Here is an 18,360-nt window from a genome sequence, read left to right as displayed (position 1 = left end):
GGTTAAAAAGTTTGTGATTTTTTTTAAGCGCAACAATAATAGAAAAGTATATAATAATGGGTATCATTTTAATCGTATTGACCCTCAGAATAAAGAACACATGTCATTTTTACCATAAATTGTACGGCGTGAAAACGAAACCTTCCAAAATTAGCAAAATTGCGTTTTTCGTTTTAATTTCCCCACAAAAATAGTGTTTTTTGGTTGCGCCATACATTTTATGATATAATAATGAGTTATGTCATTACAAAGGACAACTGGTCGCGCAAAAAGGCCAAAATGGGCTGAGTCCTTAAGGGGTTAATATAAATCACATAAAATTATATTATCCTACCTGTCTTCCAATGTTCCGATCTCTGGCGGCTGCTCTCTTTTCCTGCACACACTCCCAATAATGGTCCCCTGCTTAAAAAAGATTTACCCGAATGTACCCGAATACCGAATATATACGAAAAATTAAACCCACCCGAATACGAATGTATCCGAAAAAAAATCAAACCCAGACACCTGAATACCGAATGTATCCGAAAAAAAATGAAACCTAGACACCCGAATACCGAATGTATCTGAAAATAAAAACTGAAAATATTACTGAACCGAACATTTTATAAAAAACGAAAAAACTAAACGAAAAAAAAAGAAAATTTTTCTTCTGCACATGTCTATCAGTAAGGTGTAAAATAAAATAAAAATGGTCAGGGTTAAATAAAATATTTGGCCTCCTTATATTATAATCATTTCTAAAGACATATTCTTATTAAAGGGGTACTCCAGTACTTTAAAACATATATCCTATTCCCAGAATAGGGCAAAATCATCTGATCACCCTTGATCTCCAGAATGGGACCCCATCTCTCCCTTTGCATGGAGCAGCTTGTTGGCACATGCTCCATGCATTTTATATGGGACCCGAGTACAGCACTTGTGTATCTCTGACGCTCCCATAGAAAATGCATGGAACACATGGTGACAAGTCGCTCCATGAACAAGGAGAGACAGGGCCCCGTTCTGGAGATCCCATGGGGTCACAGAGGTTGGACCCCCTCGATAAAATACTTATCCGCTATCCTTCAACAGTGAATAGACCCTGAGGTGCAGCATTTAGTAGAGAGACCTCTTACCTTGTACTTCAGGGTATTTGAGAAGTATTAGAAAGCTATATCTCAACGTCATGGTTGTAGACTCTGTCCCAGCAAAGAACAAATCGATCACCATCCCCAGTAGGTTCCTTTCCTGAAACTCACTTTCTGGATTTTTTTTTTCCTGAAAAAATAGTTTTAGCAGAATTTTCCATGTTTATAGTATTTCAATTAATTTTTCGAACTGTAACATGAAAGGCCATTGAAAATGATCAGATCTATGCAGAACAATTTTCCAACACATTCATCCGTACTGTGATCACTGACACCTTAACCTCTTAAGGACCAGGCCATTTTACACCTTAGGACCCGGCCATTTTTTGAACATCTGACCACTGTCACTTTAAACATTAATAACTCTGGAATGCTTTTAGTTATCATTCTGATTCCGAGATTGTTTTTTCGTGACATAGTCTACTTTAACAAAGTGGTAAAAAAAATTTGTAACTTGCATCCTTTCTTGGTGAAAAATTTGAAAATTTTATGAAAAATTTGAACATTTAGCATTTTTCTAACTTTGAAGCTCTCTGCTTGCAAGGGAAATGGATATTCTAAATATTTAAAAAAAAAATTCACATATACAATATGTCTACTTTATGTTTGCGTCATAAAATTGACAAGTTTTTACTTTTGGAAGACACCAGAGGGCTTCAAAGTTCAGCAGCAATTTTCCAATTTTTCACAAAATTTCCAAACTCACTATTTTTCAGGGACCAGTTCAGGTTTGAAGTGGATTTGAAGGGTCTTCATCTTAGAAATACCCCACAAATGACCCCATTATAAAAACTGCACCCCCAAAGTATACAAAATGATATTCGGTCAGCCTTTTAACCCTTTAGGTGTTTCACAGGAATAGCAGGAAAGTGAAGGAGAAAATTCACAATCTTCATTTTTTACACTCGCATGTTCTTGTAGACCCAATTTTTGAATTTTTACGAGGGGTAAAAGGAGAAAATGTATACTTATATTTGTAGCCCTATTTCTCTCGAGTAAGCAGATACCTCATATGTCTATGTAAAGTGTTCGGCGGGCGCAGTACAGGGCTCAGAACCAAAGGAGTGACAAGGGGATTTTGGAGAGTACGTTTTTCTGAAATGGTTTTTGGGGGGCATGTTGCATTTAGGAAGCCCCTATGGTGCCAGAACAGCAAAAAAAAAACATGCCATACCATTTTGGAAACAAGACCCCTTGAGGAACGTAACAAGGAATTAAGTGAGCCTTAATACTTCACATGTGTTTCACGACTATTGCATATGTAAAAAAATAAAATAAAATTTCACTAAAATGTGTGTTTCCCCCCAAATTTCAAATTTTTGCAAGGGTTAATAGCAGAAAATCCCCCCCAAAATGTGTAACCCCATCTCTTCTGAGTATGAAATCTAGAGAAAGGAAGGAAGGCGCCTCATGTGCGGGATCAGTAGATCTTGCAGGTGGGGATAGGGGAAGGTAATTCCCAAGCCGCTTACCAAAGTTGGTTGTGCGCCCACACACAACAAGGTTAGAAGCAGAAGAGATATGAAGGCAGGTCCACTGCAGCCCTCCTGGATAGGTATGGAATCAAAGGCGAATGACCAGGGAGTCAGGAGTTTGTCTGGCGCAGAGAGGAACCATCAGACAGCCAAGTAAAATCAATGGATTTATTAGATGCAACGCGTTTCGCTGCGCATGCGCAGCTTCATCAGGCATGACAAAGGGAGGCTGGTAACAGGTATATATACCTCCAGGAATTAACCATTAGAGTGCTTTTTGAAAAGAATTGTTACATAGAGTTACATATCCATATGACAATATATAAAAAAGATACATAAATACATATAAATAGAAATCACAAAAATAGTAATAAGACAGCAATATGAAAGCACAATGCAATCCTATAAATATATATATAAATATATATAATTATCGCATGTGATGTGAATATGACACCAAAACGACTCAAGAAATCGCTCCGCTAAATCGCCGGTGTGACACTCAACCACACAAGTTGGATATTATTTCAAAAAATATATATATATGGTATAAAGAGTCATGTCAATTGGTTCAGGAGATAAAAAAATTATTATTTAATTGTATATCGCTACCTTATTAAAAAATAATAATAATAAAATAAAATAATAAAAAATAAGTGACAGTGCGAAAAACCAAACCGCAACTGATCAGAGGGGAATGTATGAACACTACTTAGAGAATAAGATAAACTCAATTAACTAATGCGGTATTGAATACAGCAACCGGCGAAAACGCAGGGTGTGAATATTCGTACAAGAATCCGGATTAACAAACAATAAATGAATTAAAAATACAAAAATGTTTATATGTAAAAAAGAAGAAGAAAGGGAAATCAACAAAACTTAGATAATAAAACATAAAAAATGAATAAATAAATACACCGTGGGGCGCTACAGGGTGAACAGTACAGAAGGAACAAGGAAAAATCAAGGTATGATGTTTTCAAAATTAATCCATATGGAACGATGGGAAGTTTTTAAATCCCAAATTATCAAATTATTTAACTGTATCAATACATTCATTAAAACCTTGAGGGTGCAAAGTATGTAATTTGTGAATCCAAAAGGATTCGCGATTATTGAGTCTTTGTATTCTATTAGGTAAATGAATGGGGATAGTTTCTAAAATAATTAATTTTAGAGTTTCAGTGTTTTTTTGATGATAGAGAGTGAAATGACGGGAAAGACTATGCAACAAAAAACCATGTTTTATGTTCCATCTGTGTTTGTTCATCCTGGAGCGCACCGTTTGTGTGGTACGGCCAACATATTGGCGATCGCAACCACAGGTTAATAAATAAATAGCAAAAGTGGTGTCGCAATTTAATGAATCCTTAATTTTGAATGTTTGTTGTGTAAAAAGGGAAGAAAAGGTATCAGTTTGGATTATCCAAACTGATACCTTTTCTTCCCTTTTTACACAACAAACATTCAAAATTAAGGATTCATTAAATTGCGACACCACTTTTGCTATTTATTTATTAACCTGTGGTTGCGATCGCCAATATGTTGGCCGTACCACACAAACGGTGCGCTCCAGGATGAACAAACACAGATGGAACATAAAACATGGTTTTTTGTTGCATAGTCTTTCCCGTCATTTCACTCTCTATCATCAAAAAAACACTGAAACTCTAAAATTAATTATTTTAGAAACTATCCCCATTCATTTACCTAATAGAATACAAAGACTCAATAATCGCGAATCCTTTTGGATTCACAAATTACATACTTTGCACCCTCAAGGTTTTAATGAATGTATTGATACAGTTAAATAATTTGATAATTTGGGATTTAAAAACTTCCCATCGTTCCATATGGATTAATTTTGAAAACATCATACCTTGATTTTTCCTTGTTCCTTCTGTACTGTTCACCCTGTAGCGCCCCACGGTGTATTTATTTATTCATTTTTTATGTTTTATTATCTAAGTTTTGTTGATTTCCCTTTCTTCTTCTTTTTTACATATAAACATTTTTGTATTTTTAATTCATTTATTGTTTGTTAATCCGGATTCTTGTACGAATATTCACACCCTGCGTTTTCGCCGGTTGCTGTATTCAATACCGCATTAGTTAATTGAGTTTATCTTATTCTCTAAGTAGTGTTCATACATTCCCCTCTGATCAGTTGCGGTTTGGTTTTTCGCACTGTCACTTATTTTTTATTATTTTATTTTATTATTATTATTATTTTTTAATAAGGTAGCGATATACAATTAAATAATAATTTTTTTATCTCCTGAACCAATTGACATGACTCTTTATACCATATATATATTTTTTTTGAAATAATATCCAACTTGCGTGGTTGAGTGTCACACCGGCGATTTAGCGGAGCGATTTCTTGAGTCGTTTTGGTGTCATATTCACATCACATGCGATAATTATATATATTTATATATATATTTATAGGATTGCATTGTGCTTTCATATTGCTGTCTTATTACTATTTTTGTGATTTCTATTTATATGTATTTATGTATCTTTTTTATATATTGTCATATGGATATGTAACTCTATGTAACAATTCTTTTCAAAAAGCACTCTAATGGTTAATTCCTGGAGGTATATATACCTGTTACCAGCCTCCCTTTGTCATGCCTGATGAAGCTGCGCATGCGCAGCGAAACGCGTTGCATCTAATAAATCCATTGATTTTACTTGGCTGTCTGATGGTTCCTCTCTGCGCCAGACAAACTCCTGACTCCCTGGTCATTCGCCTTTGATTCTGAGTATGAAGGTACCCCATAAGTTGGCCTGTAGTGCACTACGGGCGAACTACAATGCTCAGAAGAGAAGGAGTCATATTTGGCTTTTTGAGAGCAAATTTTGCTCGGGGGCATGTCCCATTTAGGAAGCCCCTATGGTGCCAGGAGAGCAAAAAAAACCCACCTGGCATACCATTTTGGAAACTAGACCCCTTGAGGAATGTAACAAGGAATAAAGTGAGCCTTAATATCCCTCAGGGGTTTCACGACTTTTGCATACGTAAAAAAAAAAGAATTTCACTAAAATGGGTGTTTCCCCCCAAATTTCACATTTTTGCAAGGGTTAATAGCAAAAAATACCCCACAAAATTTGAAACCCCATCTCTTCTGAGTATGGAGGTACCTCATAAGTTAACCTGAAGTGCACTATGGGTGAACTACAATGCTCAGAAGAGAAGGAGTCATATTTGGCTTTTTGAGAGCAAATTTTGCTCGGGGGGCATGTCGCATTTAGGAAGCCCCTATGGTGCCAGAACAGCAAAATAACCCCCACAAGGCATACCATTTTGGAAACTAGACCCCTTGAGGAATGCAACAAGGGGTACAGTGAGCATTTACCCCCACTGGTGTCTGTCAGATCTTTGGAACAGTGGGCTGTACAACATTTTTAATTTGCACAGCCCACTGTACCAAATATCTGTCAGACACCAGTGGGGTGTAAATTCTCACTGCACCCCTCATAACATTCCATGAGGGGTATAGTTTCCGAAATGGGGTCACATGTGTTTTTTTTTTTTCTTTTTTGCGTTTGTCCAAACCTCTGCAACAATCAGCCACCCCTGTGCAAATCACCTCAAATGTACATGGCGCACTCTCCCTTCTGGGCCTTGTTGTGCGCCCCCAGAGCACTTTGCGCCCACATATGGGGTATCTCCGTAGTCGGGAGAAATTGCATTTCAAATTTTTGGGGGGGCTTTTTTCCCTTTTACCTCTTGTCAAAATGAAAAGTATAGGGCAACACCAGCATGTTAGTGTAAACTATTTATTTTTTTACACTAACATGCTGGTGTAGACCCCAACTTCACATTTTCATAAGGGGTGAAAGGAGAAAAAGCCCCCCAAAATTTGTTATGGGGTATCTCCGTATTCGGGAGAAATTGCCTATGTGGCCCTAAACTGTTGCCTTGAAATACGACAGGGCTGCAAAGTGAGAGCGCCATGCGCATTTGAGGCCTAAATTAGGGATTTGCATAGGGGTGGACATAGGGGTATTCTACGCCAGTGATTCCCAAACAGGGTGCCTCCAGCTGTTGCAAAACTCCCAGATGCTTGGACAGTCAACAGCTGTCCAGCAAAACTGGGAGTTGTTGTTTTGCAACAGCTGGAGGCTCCATTTTGGAAACAGTGGCGTACCAGACATTTTTCATTTTTATTGGGGAGGGGGGCTGTGTAGGGGTATGTGTATATGTAGTGTTTTTTACTTTTTATTTTATTTTGTGTTAGTGTAGTGTTTTTAGGGTACAGTCACATGGGCGGGTGGGTTACAGCGAGTTTCCCGCTGCGAGTTTGAGCTGCCGCGCAAAATTTGCTGCATCGCAAACTTGCAGCCTGATACTCACTGTAAGCCCCTGCCCATGTGAATGTACCCTGTACATTCACAGGGGGGGACCTCCAGCTGTTGCAAAACTACAACTCCCAGCATGCACAGTATATCAGACAATGTTTCCCAACCAGTGTGCCTCCAGCTGTTGCAAAACCACAACTCCTAAACATTCTCTGCATCCTGGGAGTAATAGTTCGGCAACATCTTTAGAGCCAGATGTTGCCGAACTACAACTCCCAGCATGCTTGGAGTTGTAGTTTTGCAACATCTGGAGGACTACAGTTTGCAGACCACTAATACAGTGGTTCCCAATCTGTGCCCTTCTAGATGTTGCAAAACTACAACTCCCAGTATGCCAAAACTGTCCAGGCATGCTGGGAGTTGTAGTTCTGCAACATCTGAAGGGCCAGATGGTACAGAACTACAACTCCCAGTATTCCTGCACAGTAAGGGCATGCTGAGAATGTGTAGTTTTGCAACATCTGGAAGGGCACAGTGGTCTCCAAACTGTGGACCTCCAGATGTTGCAAAACTGCAACTCCCAGCATGCCCAGACCCCAAGGGCTGTCTGGGCATGCTGGGAGTTGTAGTTTACAGGGTCCCATTACAGCAATGCATGTCGCTTTACGGCGACGTGCATTGCTGTAAAGGGCCCGACCGCGGCTGAAGATCAACTCACCTGTCGCCGCCACCTTCATCGCAGGGATCCGGGTCTTCAGGGACGAGGTAAGTACCGGGGCCGGTCCTCAGCACTCCCCCGTCCCCCGCCGCGTCCTCCGGTCTTCCTCCCGTCTTCTCCGGACTTCCAGGGGCCGGGCGGGAGGAAGTAACCGCCCCCCCCCCCTGCGATTGGTCGGTTAACTAACCGAAGAATCGCTCCGATACTTCAGCATGGTCCTGGCTGTCTGTGACAGCCGGGATCATGCAAAATTACCGGGCGGTCGGGTCCCAGAGACCCGATCAGCCCGGTATCGCCGCAGATCGCAAGGGCGATTTCCCTTGCGATTTGCGGCAATCGCCGACATGGGGGGCCTACATGGCCCCCCTCGGCGTTTGCCCTGGATCCCTACTGAAGGATTTCAGCAGGCATCCAGTTCCGATCTCTGCCTGGCGCGCGGCAGAGACTGGAAAACGCCAGGGCGTATGGATATGCCCTGGGTCCTTAAGGCCCAGGGTGTGATACGCTCTGGGTCCTTAAGAGGTTAAAGGGGTACTCCACTGGAAGACATTTTTTTTTTTCTTTTTTATGAACCGGTGTCAGAAAGCTAAACAGATTTGTAAATTACTTCCAATTAAAAATATAAATTCTTCCAGTACTTATCAGCTGCTGTATACTACAGAGGAAATTCTTTTCTTTTTTAATTGCCTTTCTATCTGACCACAGTGCTCTCTGCTGACACCTCTGTCCATGTCAGGAACTGTCCAGAGCAGGAGAGGTTTGCTATGGGGATTTGCTCCTACTCTGGACAGTTCCTAAAATGGACAGAGGTGTCAGCAGAGAGCACTGTGGTCAGACAGAAAGGAAATTAAAAAATAAAAGAGCTTCCTGTGGAGCATATGGCAGCTGATAAGTACTGGAAGGATTACTATTTTTAAATAGAAGTAGTTTACAAATCTGTTCAACTTTCTGGCACCAGCTGATTAAAAAAAAAGAAAAAAAAATGTTTTCCAATGGAGTACCCCTTTAAGGCATCAGTCAGTGGTTTCCACAGTTTGCGGACCTTAGTCATGTGATGAAGCCTACCCCATTTTGATGAGGAAGAAATCAATGAGGTCCCGAGGGTAATTCTTATCGAGGGTGTCTTGGTGTGATTTTATCATTTCCTTCACAAATGTTTTTAACTTGACATTGTTTGCTAAGATTTTCTGGTGTGGTCCAGGAAGGCGTCTCATCAAACGGGGGAACATACCGAGAAGCTGAAAAATAGCGCCAATCATCTACAACGTGCTGTAGGTTTTAGAGATGAAGGATTAGGATTCACTCGGCAGAAAAATTCCAGATAGATATTTGGTGTGCAACAGGTGCTGGATTGCTCATATATGTGCTGTCTCCTTTGATGACAATGCATATACTATCCGAAATTTTAATTTCCTCCGCAGAATTTGTGCCATGTGCACAGTGCAGCAGAAACCCATAAAAGCAAAACGGTCATCCTGTAGGGTCAGTGAGTTAAATACGTACCTGCTGCATTGGGCGCAGACGGCGGGCCCGCCGAGTGAATTTGAATATTCATGACCACTGGGCACATGTGCTCTTTAGGCACAAGCACTCACGTGACCAGCGACCATGAATATTCAAATTCACCCGGTGGGCTCGCCTCCAGCACTCAATTCACCGAAGATAGAAGGGGACCTTCGGAGGGACACCGCGCCAGACTGAAGGTACATATTTAAGTCACTGACCCCGCATTGGTCTCCTGTTCACTCACACTATAACCCAGTGTATTGGGTTTAGTGTGGGTAAACAGGATGACCGTTTTCCATTAAAATCCAAGGGAGGCTGCTGCATCCAGAACATGTAATCATTTTTTTAACCAAATTTCAAACATTGTGTGGTTTATTATTTTTGAGAAGAATGTCTTTGGGTGGTCCACCGTCCTGCATTATAGAGTCTTGTGAACTGTTGGATATGCGCTTGTTCTTATACAAAGGTATTTCTTTAAAACATTTCTAACATTTTGTTGTTTTTTGGAGGGGATTGTGAAGCCATTGTGTACTGGTGCATCAGCCAACTCCAGGCTGTGTCCTTCAGGCAATATATGGGTTGCTGATGCCGCAGAGGTGGGGCCTGGGTCTGGAAATTTCTAATTTTTGGATAGCGGGTGCTACCAATGAGAAATCTTTGACAAAAATGTCATTTATTGTGTAGTTTTTTTTGGGGGGGATTGTGAAGCCCTGGTATGTAGTGTACTAGTGCATCAGCCAACTCCACGCTGTGCCATTCAGCCACTAAATGGTCTCCTCTTGCTGCCAACATGTCCACGCTATGTCATTCAGTCACTATATGGTCTCCTGACACTGATGCCACCACCAGGCTCTGTCATTGTGCTGCTGTGCGGCAGTGATTCTAAGAGTGATGCCGGTAATCTGCATGCTATTCTGAATAACAGTATTATTTCACTACCCCAGCACACTCCATATGCATTTTAGGACACAACAAAGTGTTCTATACCCCTATAGAGGCTGTATGTAGGCTAGAAATAGCCTTTTTTAATATCGATTCACCGCAAACGAATTCGGATCGAAACAAACTTTTCGGGAAAATTCGACGAATCGGCCGAATCAAATTTTTGAAAAGTTCGCTCATCTCTACCCTCCACTCTAAATCCTTTTATTTGCTGATCTTCTCTGACTTTAACCGCCAGGGGTTAGACCACTAGCGCAAAAAGTGGAGGAGATAAGGGGCATCCCTGCCTTGTACCCCGGGTCACTAAAAAACTCTCTGATCTTTTCCCTTCTATACTTTTTCTAGCTTCCGCTCCATTATATAGCATCTTGATCATTTCCATATAATCCTTCTGAAGCCCATATTTTTCCAGTACTCCCCATAGGAACTCCCTCTCCACCCTGTCAAACGCTTTACTTGTGTCAAGTGACAGGATGGAGTGGGTTCCCTCTCTTCCCACCACCGACTGTACTCCGGTAAGGGTCCTGTAGATATTATGCTTGGTCATCCTACCTGGGATAAATCCGCACTGATCTTTATGCACCAGTTCCCCTACCTTTTTTTTCAAACGCAATGCCGGAGCATTCGCCAGGATCTTTACGTCAGTGTTCAATAATGATATTGGACGATATGATTCCATTTCTTTCTTATCTTTATTCGATTTCAACAGTAATATTATTTCTGCTTCTTTCATTTTTTCTTGTAAGGTTCCTGTTTTTAAATAACTATTTATAGTTCTAAGCAGAGCTGGGATAAGGATTCTTCAAAATTTCCTATATATTTCAAACGGGAACCTATACCCGCCGGGACTCGTGTTCCCTTTAATCTTATTTAAAGCTTCTTCTAACTCCCTAAGGGTCATTGGGCCCCCCCCCCCCCCCCCCCCCGTTTCTTTCTCTTGTTGTATTGATAGTCTGGGCATCTTTATATCTTATTTAACAATTATTTCTTTGGGGGGTTTAATCTCTGATGTGTATATTTTTTTTTAGTATTTTACAAATTCTTCTCTGATTTCCTCCGGGTCCCTACATACTTTCCCTGTACCACTTTTTATTTCATTAATATGAGATTTGCCTTGTTGATTCTGTATTATGTTCATGAGCCTTTTATTAGGTTTTCCTGACTCCCATAATTTTTGTTGTCCCAAAAATTGTAATTTATTCTTACTTTTTTCTTCTAAATACATATTTAATTTATTTTGATTATCTTTCCATGTTTCTTGCTTCTCTATGTTAGCAGGGTCCATTAGGTATCTTTCTTCTGCTTTTACCACCCCTGATATCAGCCCCTGCTCTTTTTCTCTCAATTCTTTCTTTTTTCTGGAGATGGCCCACATCACTTCTCCCCTCAAAAAGGATTTTGCTGTGTCCCATACCATCTGTTCTGATGTTGTACCCCAATTAAATAGGAAAAAATATGCTCCATATGCTCCTCTATCTTTTTTTTATGTCTATTAATTCCAACCAATAGGGGTTTATTTTTTTCATCCCACTTATTTCTGATATATGCATGTTAATATTCATTTCTATTGGGGTGTGGTCTGAGACACAGCGAGCAAGGTATCTTATTTTTTCGTATCTTAGGGGATCCCTCTTTATTTGCTAGTCCAACAGGGAGGTCCCACTGGGTTATGGGCTCTTACTAAATAAATCTCCAATCCCCTTCAGGAGGGGAAACCCCCCCTTTTCCGGGGAACAATGCCCTAACTTATAACCCAAATAAAATTAAACTTTTATTGTGATTGATTAAAATAACATGGAAAACGTGAAAATCAAATGTAGTGATTTAAAACTATCAGGAAATACAGGGTGTCTTCTAATGATTGCCCACTAGGTGGTGCTACAGTGTAAGTTATGGAGTTCTCTTTTTCCCCTATGCCGGTTCACTACCGTTACATAGTCACTCCACACTTAGACACAGCCTGTATTCCTGTCTAAAAGTGTATAGATGCTCTAACGTTTCGTTTGTGACCAAACTTCTTCAGAGAGCTGCCTAAACTGCGTTCAGCGTTCAGTGTGCTGGCACTATCTTTTATAATCTTACATTTGCGCGTCACTTCCGATGCTCCAGTGATGGATCTTGATCCAATCAGGGTATGGTTGGCGTTCCGTTGTTTCCGGCCGCCAAGGGTGCGCATGCCCATTACTATCATGGTATCCGGCCTCTCTATCTGTCTGCTGCGCCCGTTCCCGAGTTCGCGAATGCGCCGTATGCAGGCCTCTTCTCCGTGGAACGCAAGCTTCGTCCGTTGAAGCGCAACATCTCTTTTTCATCAATGCGCATGTGCGTACCTTCCTGGATCTCCTCTTCTTAATTCTATATCTACTTCTTCAATATTAGAGCTTATTGCCTTTCTCTTCCATATCATGGATTTGCTAATATTCTAGTTCATCTATTTTTTCTTGTTTTATTATCTTATTATTATTTTTATATATGTATGTATATAATATACCAGATGTTACATATTATGTATGATTACATTTTTTTATATTATTTTTTTTTATATATTATTTTGTTATTATTCATCCATTTTGCTTCTTATTTTGGTGCATGTATATACATATATATATCTTATTTATCATCTTGCCCCATACACTGTTCCCTCCCCCTCATCATTTCTAAAGTATCATTTGCTCTGGTGCGGAGTAGATCCCTGGTTGTGTGCATTTATTGTTTGTGCCTTTATCATCCCAGATTTAGTGCGTTTATTATTTTACCAACTATCCTTCTAATTATTGTGTTCATTATTTACTAAACGCCTTATGTGTATATAAGAGGTGTGTATATATGGTGTGTTCATTATTAACTTATTCACACGTATAAGTCATTATTTTCTTCTTTATTACCAGGTTTATTTACTCTCACATTCCTACAGCATTTCTCCTCATCCATCCCCGTCCATGGTGAGTATGTGTCCCCTAGTTATTATCATTAATGTATGGGGGGTAGGAGTGTGACATGGTGGAGGGGAGGGGGAAGGGGGGGGGGGAGGGGAAAAAAAAGAGAGGGGGGGGGGGAACCAGGGGAAGAGGAGGGGGGCAGGGTACGTTACTAGTCCATAGCTAGTGTAAGACTTCTTATCTCAGACTGTACTAGAATACGCAACTTGTTTTATTGTAGTCCTCTCCTTTCCATGGGGGACTGTTCTATTTTCGGCAATCTACCCTATTTGTTGCCAGTCTTGCTGTGATTTCCACATTTTCTTAGTTTTGCTCTGTTCCACAGTGTGTATCTATATAGACACAGGCTCTTAATTTTTCTTTCTTTGGTTTATTCAAGAAATGGTGTAAAGGAAAAACCTTCGTTTAAACCTCCAGGGCTTTTGCTCTTTAAACGGTAGATCCATTTAGCTTCTTCTTTAAGTAATAACCGATTTATATCTCCCTTTCTTGGGCCCATTTCATATTTCTCTAAACCCCAAAATTTGATCTCCTCTAGCTTATTTCTGTGTTTGTCTCTCATGTGCCTCGCGATGGGGGTATCGATTCCTGTCCTGATTGTACTGGCATGTTTGCTTATTTGCTTCCTCAGTTCTTGAGTGGTTTTTCCCACATACAATTTAGGGCATGTGCACTTGGCCACGTAGATAACATTACGGGTGCTACAATTTATAAATTTCCTGATGTCATATTTCCTTCCATCCTGTGGGTTAATAAAATCTTTGGTTTTTATCATGAACTTACATGAGGCACAATGCCCACATGGGAAAGATCCTTTTGGGGGGTCTGGTAGCCATGTGCCTGATTTTTGCACTGTTCCTCCTTCCTTATGATGGCTGTGAACGAGGAGATCTCGTAAGTTTTTCCCCCGTCTATAGGTTATGCTTGGTCTTTCCATTAGTATTTCATTCAGATCCGGATCAGATTTCAGAACCCTCCAATATTTGGTCAGGATGGTCCTTATCCTGGGGGCATAGGCATCATACGTGCCTATACATCTGATGGTCGGTTTTGCCGTCGGGACTCTTTTTGGTCCCAACAGGGTGACACGATCACTCTTTTTTGCCCTGTTGAATGCTTTCCTCATACATCTTTTGGGATACCCTCTGGCGACAAATCTCTCCATCAGGGTCCCACTTTCCTTGTGGAAGGTCCCTTCCTCAGAACAATTTCGCCTAGCACGTAGGTATTGACCTACTGGTATGCTGCGTCTCAGGATTTCAGGATGCCAACTTTCCCAATGCAGAAAGCTATTGGTCGAAGTTGACTTCCTGTATATATCCGTTTGGATCTGTTGATTCTCATCTATGTAGATGGTTAGGTCTAGGAAATTAATACTGCGTCCTCCTACCTCTGCCGTAAATTTCATACCAATACTATTGTTATTTAGTTTCTCCACAAAATCCCCAAACAGATTCCCATCACCGTCCCAAAAAATTAAAACATCATCTATATATCTTCCCCAGAAAAGAATGTGCTCCGTGTATTGTGTAAGCGTGTCACTAAAAACAATCGTGCTCTCCCACCACCCCAAAAACAAATTTGCAAAAGACGGTGCACAAGCTGTTCCCATGGCGGTGCCCCTCACCTGCCGGTAGAGGGCACCGCCAAAGAGAAAATAATTGTGAGTTAGGATAAAGTCCAGGAGTGTCAGAACAAATTGATTGTGCTTGTTAAAGTGTATACTCCGTGTGGAAAGAAAAGTGTATACCGCAATGATCCCTAGGTCATGTGCTATATTGCTGTAGAGACTCTCTACATCAAGACTCATTAACAAAGTGTTCTTATTCACCATTAAATCATTTATTTTCAGAACCGTGTCCTTAGTGTCCTTTAAATGTGAAGGAAGGGAAGATACAAAAGGAGTAAGTATTTTATCAACATATAAACTTATTTTTTCCGTTAGGTTATTGTTCCCAGAAACTATCGGACGGCCTTTAATTGGGTTGGTTGATTTATGTGTTTTTGGTAAGGCGTAGAACGTCGCTATTGTAGGATGGGTGTTAATCAGATAAGTGTGTTCGTCCTCTGAGACCAGTTGTTCCTCTTTTGCTAGGTCGAGCAAAGCCCGTAGCTCTCCCAGGTAGGGGGCTGTCGGATCCCTATCAAGGGGTTCATAGGTACCCCTGTCTTCCAGAAGGCTTTGGGCCATGTGAACATAGTCCTTTTTATCCATAAGGACGATGTTCCCGCCCTTGTCTGAGGGCTTAATTACTAGATCCTCGTTTTCCTTTATTTTCCTCAGGGCATTCTGTTCTGATCGTGTCAAGTTGGAGTGGATCGTGCTTCTATTCGGTTTGATGGATTTAATCTCTTCTGTGACCAAGTTCACAAACATCTCTATGTTGGAATATTGATTAAATGTGGGTGTTATTTTAGACCTTGGTTTGAGGTCTGTAAATGGTGCTTTCATGATCACCTCATCACCCTCGTTTTCTGAAAGGAGATCATATAGGGCTTCCAGGGCTGCTGATTCCCTGCTGCTTGAGCTAGTACCCTCACTATTATGTTCCTTATGCCATTTGTGTAGCGCTAACTTGCGCGCAAAGAGGTTTATGTCCTTCACCCATCCAAATTCATCGAATCTGGGTGTAGGTGTGAAGGACAAACCCCTTAATAGGAGGGTGCTTTCAGCTTCTTGCAACTGGTAGGATGATAGGTTTATAATTTGCATGTCTTTTACTCGTGTATTCTCCTTGGGGTTTATATCCATATTTAGATCTTGTTCCCTTATCGTTCTACCTGCGGGATGCCTATAGTCCATCCAGTTTGCAGATGCCCCGCATGAGCTGGTACTATTTAGATTCTCTAGAGTAGGCGGGGAGGTGGGGGGGGGGGAGACTGAATGTCGTCATGGTGGGCTGTGGAGCCCCCCTGTTGTATCCAACCCCGTCTGGCCAGCTTGGCCTTGTGCCAACCCTAAAAAAGAAGAAGATGAGGGTACTTGAGGTTGTTATTTTAATCAATCACAATAAAAGTTAAATTTTATTTGGGTTATAAGTTAGGGCATTGTTCCCCGGAAAAGGGGGGGTTTCCCCTCCTGAAGGGGATTGGAGATTTATCTCTTTATTTGCTAGGCACATGTCTATTCTTGATAGTGTTTGACATGTTTTGTTCCAACAGGAGTAAATTCTTTTTGCTGGATTTTTAACTCTCCACATATCTATTAATCCCACCTTGTCAGGGTGCGGGGGGGACACGGGTAGTGGATCCTCTGTGTCAGAGAGGCGATGGAGTGGGCCGTACCAGGGGAACGGAATCGAAGGGATTACTGGTTTTCACCAGAGCCCACCGCAAAGCGGGATGGACTTGCTGCGGCAGGTAATCCCCAGGTTGTTCCACCCGGTAGCTCCACCCGGTAGCGACTCAACCTCTCTGGCAGCTGGGAAAGGCGCGGGACACAAGGACAAGGCAAAGGCAAGGTCAGACGTAGCAGAAGGTCAGGGCAGGTGGCAACGGTTTGTAGTCAGGGGCAACAGCAAAGGGTCTGGATACACAGGCAATAGGCTCACAAGAAACGCTTTCACTGGCACAAGGCAACAAGATCCGGCGAGGACAGGAAGGAGTAGTGGGTTTTTAAGTGTAGGAGTGATTAGGAACTGATTGGGCCAGACACCAATTAATGGTCCACTGGCCCTTTAAATCTGAGAGACCCGGCGCGCCCTAGAGAGCGGGACCGCGCGCGCCGGGACTGAGCAGACGGAGGACGGGATGCGACCCGCGGGCAGGCACGTCCCGCCGTGCGGATCGCATCCCCGCCAGAGGGTTCAGAGCAGCGCTCCTGGGCAGCGAGTCTGACTGGGGTGCTGCGAAGAGGAGCCGAACACGGCGAGCGCTCCGGGGGAGGAGAGGGACCCGGAGCGCTCTGCACTATTGTACCCCCCCCCCCCCCTTACGTCTCCCCCTCTTTTTGGAACCAAGGAATTTGTGAATAAGCTCCTTGTCCAAAATATTGGCCTCAGGCTCCCAGGACCTCTCTTCAGGACAACAATTCTCCCAGTCAATTAGAAAAAATTGCAGCATCACACCGCCACGCACCCAGCAATCACCACTACTGCTATCTGCCTCCAAAGACACTACCTCTTTTTTCACCCCCACAGCCGGCTACCCGCTATCTCCCCCCAACTTCAAGGGAAACGAAGTCACCGACCTGGGGGATTTCTCCACGGTCAACGCCTCCCTGGCTGAGTCTTTTTTTGTCCTTCCCCCGGCCCTGAACTGCAACACCACACCGCTCCAGGTGAAGGCCGTACAAGCGGGGATCATCAACCAGTACCTGGAGAAAGTCACACTGGCCCCGCCACTGCAAGCATCACTACAAACCAGAACACAAAAAAGAAAAGAAAGAGAGGATGAAGAGGAGGAAAAAGAAACAAACACTTCCAGTAAAAGACTCTGAACCACCTACTCCATCCTCCACCCACCTGGACACAGTAAAAATCTTCAATCTGTCCAGCAAAACTCTCACTAAACACCATGAGAGTGTCCTCCAGAAAGGTCTGTCTTTTTGCCCATCAGCCAGACCAAATGACTTTACCCTGTTCCTGGACCTCAATGCCTACATCAGGAAATTAACTCTTAAAAGACATTTCAACCTACCCAGTCACTACACGAAAGAGACACCTGCAGCTGCACAGACAATGGTACCTGCCACACCGATTGATCCTCCACCACATCACAGTGGACTCAAACCCAAGTCCCTGTTCTTTCGTGCTCATCATAAAGGCAACTTCCTCGACACCTTTTTTTTTTTTTTTTAAATATGTTTTATTGAAGACTAAACAAACATCAGCCAAATCGCCTCACAAAACAAAATGGTACAAAGTGGAGTACACAAATAAAAAGGCACTGAGAACATGTACAAGTAGACAGAATGTAAACGACAGAATACCATAAAAAATCCGTCAGTAATCAGTGCAGTGAGGACATAAACTGAGGAAAACTGAGAACAGCCAGTTGGGAAACCTTAACACAAAGAGAGGGTAAACGAGAAGAACGAAAAAGGGGGATGGTATGTAGTATAAAGTTGGCAAAATAATATTAAAGAGAGGCCGTTGTGTAGAACTCAGCAGATACCGCCATATCCAGTCACGAGTGCTAAGCATAGTATTCCTACTGTTAAAGCAGACCCATGCGTCCATAGAGAGGAGGGAGTACATACATCCGGCAAAACAGCGCAACATACATAAAACAAAGGGGTACATACAACCACATTTAGAAATGAAAGGACAGTCATGACCCTAAATCTCTTCAGGGGGATGTAGAGTAGGAACACTGAGTCAATGGTGAGGAGC

General features: G+C 41.9%; 1 pseudogene; it reads right to left on the bottom strand.

Moving 5' to 3' along the window:
• LOC130291490 (cytochrome P450 2C8-like) overlaps window positions 1–18,360 on the bottom strand; it is a 115,990-nt pseudogene that overhangs the window by 10,313 nt on the left and 87,317 nt on the right.

This window comes from Hyla sarda, chromosome 9, assembly GCF_029499605.1.
Source record: "Hyla sarda isolate aHylSar1 chromosome 9, aHylSar1.hap1, whole genome shotgun sequence".
NCBI lineage: Eukaryota > Metazoa > Chordata > Amphibia > Anura > Hylidae > Hyla > Hyla sarda.
The sequence above is the reverse complement of the archived record's forward strand: the minus strand, read 5'-3'. Positions and strand labels throughout refer to the sequence as shown.